Genomic DNA, 4,636 nt, shown 5'->3' with positions numbered 1-4,636 from the left:
AAACGTTTAGAGAAAAAGCAAAGATAGAATAGTAGATATAAGTTATAAATATTTCATTGGGTATTTTAGATGTTTCTTCAATCATAATGAATCTATGTAAGACATTATTGGTTGATTCTTCAATACTCTTGTGCAAGTGAAGAAAGATTCATGTGTTAAGACTTCGTGTCGATTATAAGAAAATTTAAAGAAATTTCTTAAAATTTTATTTCTCATTTATAGTGATACTATTTATGTCATTAAGATGTTTAAAATTATCCTTTACTATCTTAAACTTACTTCAATTTTTAAGAAAGTGACAGGTGTTGCTAACACTGTCATGGGTAAAAGGGCAAGGAACTAAAATTGGAGTTGCTGGATATGAAGGTTATACTAAAAAAAACTGATAAATGAGTGTCAATGAAGGAATATTTAGCAGAAAAATTTAAGCCTGAAGAGTAAAACAAGGCATCTAAAGTGATTTCAGGGTCACATTCAAGACAGAAAGAGAAAACAGAGGAAACAGGTGAGGCAAAGCCAATAGGATAGATGACTGTATCTATAGGAAGTAGAAAGGAGATTGGGTCCTATTGGAGACACAAAGAATGAAGAACATGATGCTTGTTTGAACAATGTGTGGTGGACAGGAAAAGGTGGTGAAACACAAACATCTTCAGGCATCTCAAATATTAAGTAGATATGTCAAATGAATGCCATAACTTTTGTCCATTTTGATACCTATGGACATCATAAATTAGTTTTAGTTTCTTTTTTGATTTTGTCTATCGATTTTGCTGTAGAGAAAGGTGTTGTTGTTGGGGGTAGGAGTTAAAACATCAACAATGTTTTTGCCAAATCTCAAGCTACCAGGAAATTGAAGTTTGAAGTTGTTATAACCATGAACATTTGACTTCTTTTGCTTTTGTATTTATGCCTAATATTTTGTTTCTCTTTTTTGTTGTTTTTTTTTATGGAAAACTGATCATGTATGTTGCCTAATTGTCTCTAGGAAAGTTGTATCTTGCCGGTTTTGTTTTGTAAGTATTCCATTGAAGTGGCTCAAGGACGTGGGGGTTTCTGTACCTATTGGTGTTGTGTTCGTGTTTTCTATAACAACTTAGACACGTAAGATAACTTAAAAAGAATTAAATATTCTTGACTTTCTTTCACACTTACAGCATTTTTTTTGGAGACCAATTACAACAATACAACTTCAAAGGCATAAATGTTCATCTTGAAAGTTGTTGACCTCATCATAATGTCCTTAGTTGTCATGTATCGTGGCATCATCATAAGTTCCCAAGTCATGCCTGATGTATCTATTTTATTAGCAAGACTGAAGAACATTTCACTAAGTTGAGTGACTATATAAGGAATTGACTCCTTAATATTGAGAAAATTGAGCAGACAACTCAAGAGGTTCAAGAAAAGCAATTTAGTGTCTAGGGAAGCATATTGGCCATATACAACTTGTGATAGAGAAATCAGCCAAGTTCCTTCTAATTGAATTTTTTATGTGTATTCCACAGTGATAATAGCAATCACTAGAGGTAAGGGTAATAGAGTCGTTGTGTGAGTTGAATGTAGCAATTGGATCTATAAATGTGCATGAATTATATTCGTGCCTACTCACTTGCACCGCATTGTGGTACTTCTTGTTGTACTTGAAAACTGCATGTTCATGTACACACCTCAATTAGTCCATAGAAATTTAAATTAACTTCTCCATGCATGTAAATAAAGTTAGTGTCAAATTGAGTACAAATTCTCTTTTTTTATTGGTTCTAATGTATAAAAAATGACTAATTGTTAAAGTTTTATTAGATTTGAATAATTTAAAATATTAAGATTAAAAATTGAATATTCAAAACTGTGTGAAAAGTATTGTACGTTGTAATTTTTCTCATATCATATGATGAAAAATATATCTAAAAATATTAGAGAAAATTTAAATTATGACGAATAAAAAAAATTGAAGGAGTATTGGTTTCATGCAATAATCTATTATTATAAGTTATAACATAGAAGTAATGAAGTTAAACGACTTTTGGAAAATGTTTAATCTAGCTGAAGTCTACTGTTATATATAATAATTGGTTTTATGGGAATGTCTTTTATCACTGGTTACCAATTTTGTAACTGAGTTGGTATGGGTAGTCTCCATACCGGGAGTGCTTGTGCATTGTAAATGTTCAAGTAAAACAGTAGGGTAATGTTTACGAGGGAGGATATTTAATTGGTAGTAATCAGAAAGTATGCAGAAAGTTTTTCACAGAACTGGATGTTATAATACTTGGGCTATGTATGGGTTTTTAGAACATTGATTTTTTATAGGCATAAAGGCTATCTAGTTGTGATAGAAGTTCAATAAAGTTCTGTTTATGATTTTTTTAACACTGTAGTTAGTGGACTTCATTCTTAATTTACATCAAGAACTAACTTGTACTTTTCTTGTTTGTCTTGCCTTATAAATGTAGTGTGTGCGGATTTGGTCCGTGGTGCTAAGGACAAGAGGCTCAGGGTCAAGGGACCTGCGAGAATGCCCAAAAAGGTTCTTAACATTACCACTAGGAAGTCTCCTGTGGAGAAGGTACTAGTTTTTTAATCAATTCTGAGCTTGTCTTTTTTATTGTATGATATGTTTAGGTTCAAGCATTTCTTTTTTCTATTTGAATTATTTGGTGTTTTCTAGGGCTTAATTTGTTCTTAGTCCCTTTTTTGAAGTTTAATATGGTTGAATTGGTTAGTTGTAAACATATTTTTGCCTGTTTAATGGCATTGCTGTGTGATATATTTGACTCCTTTAGTTAATGTAGAGCATTGATTAATTCTAAAGTGCTTGTGTAAATGCCCAACAAGGTTCCTCATATTATCACTGAAAATTTTCTTGTGGAGAAGATCTACTAGGTCTACTGCTTGTATCAATTCTTTGGGGGTGTGCATTTATTTTATGGTTGTATGATCTTGGTTCAAATATTTCTTTTCATGTTTGAATTGCTCCAATATTTTCTTAGGCTTAATTGGTTCTTGGTCCAAATATGTGAAAGCTTATCTGGTGAAGTTTTACATAGTGTTGTTTGTTCCAAAGTAACCTAGATACTTTAATGAAAGTAGAGCATGATTAGTCAGAAGAACATTGTCTCCATTTAACATATTGGCGGAGGTTGTATGTGAATCCAAGTGACTTTGAGCCTCTTTGGACTGGCTTATTTTAAGTTAAAATTACAATGACTAAAATAGTCCAAAAGCCAACGAAAGGCTTTTGGCTTAGAAGTCAAAAGTAATCCAAACGTGTTTATATTATTGGTGAGTCCTGTTGTTGGGACAACAGAAGATATCCTAATTAGGAAAGCTATTAAATAATGCACAAAATTACCTTGATAACACTTGTCTGTGATTGCTGCGAAGTTGTAACTGTTAAAACATGAAAAGTATGAACGTGAAATACTTGGCTCCAAAGTAAATTAGAAAATAAAGTCTGCACTGGTTTACTATGGGCTTCTTGTTGACAATAATACTAAATATTTCATCTGATTGACAGGCACAAATACATGGGATAGGTTTGAGTAGCGGGTCCACAAGCGTGTGATTGACCTTTTCAGCTCCCCTAATGTTGTCAAGCAGATCACCTCAATCATCATTGAACCTGGTGTTGAGGTTGAGATCACCATTGCTAATTCTTAGGATCTTCACTGTTTTCATTAGGTTGTTGAATTACTTGTTTAGTTCAAGTACAGTAGTTGTTTGGAATTTCTTTCTTGGCTGTCTAGATTTTGGAATTAATGTTTGTAGACCAAATGTATTCGAGGTTTTTTATTTTCCAACTACAATTTTACTGTTAAACCAGATACTCTATTTTATATTCGGAAGAGAATTGTGCTCTGTCTTTTGAGAATTAACCAACTGCAAGTAATGTTTTTCTAGATGAATGAATGATTACTAAGATAAGCTGAAAGCCACATACCAATTTATTGTTAAGCACTCAAAACCAAAAAAGGAAGCCAAAAAACACTTTTTGGTGGATAAGGGACATAAATTTGAAGTCTATCTTTCTCTCTTAAAATCATCACTTTGGTGCTACGCTTAAAAGACTACCTATTGCTAGTCTTCTGACTACTACTCACTATTATCTTTTCTGTTTAAAAAAGAATTTCTAACTTGATACGTTTAAAAGATAAATAATATTTGTAAATCTTGTGATATTTATTTAAAATCAATCTTGTGATATTTATTTAAAATCATATCAAATGTATCAAAATATTTTTTAATCTTATGAAATATGCCTATTTGTGTCGGAGAAAAGGTAAGTGTCAACATCAATGCATGTAAATAAAAGGAGAATGCATGTAAATAAAGAGAGGGGGGGAGGGGGGGAAGCTCTCTTAATAAACTGGTGGTAATGAGAAAAGATAATTTCAAGTAATTAATGCATGGAAATAAATTTTAGAGATGGAAGCCGAGTTCTCTTCGTAAATACTAAAGAAAGCATAAAATATTTTATAATCTATATTCTCCTATCACGACCCAAACTACTGGATCGTACGAGCACCTACGCTATTCTAAGTAGTTAGGAGAACCCTTATTACCCAACTAAAATATGTGGAAGACTTCTGTTTTAAGGGAAAATTGAATTAAATATAATAAGGTAAATTAAATA

Source organism: Capsicum annuum, chromosome 8 (genome assembly GCF_002878395.1).
Source record: "Capsicum annuum cultivar UCD-10X-F1 chromosome 8, UCD10Xv1.1, whole genome shotgun sequence".
NCBI classification, from domain to species: Eukaryota; Viridiplantae; Streptophyta; class Magnoliopsida; order Solanales; family Solanaceae; genus Capsicum; species Capsicum annuum.
The sequence above is the reverse complement of the archived record's forward strand: the minus strand, read 5'-3'. Positions refer to the sequence as shown.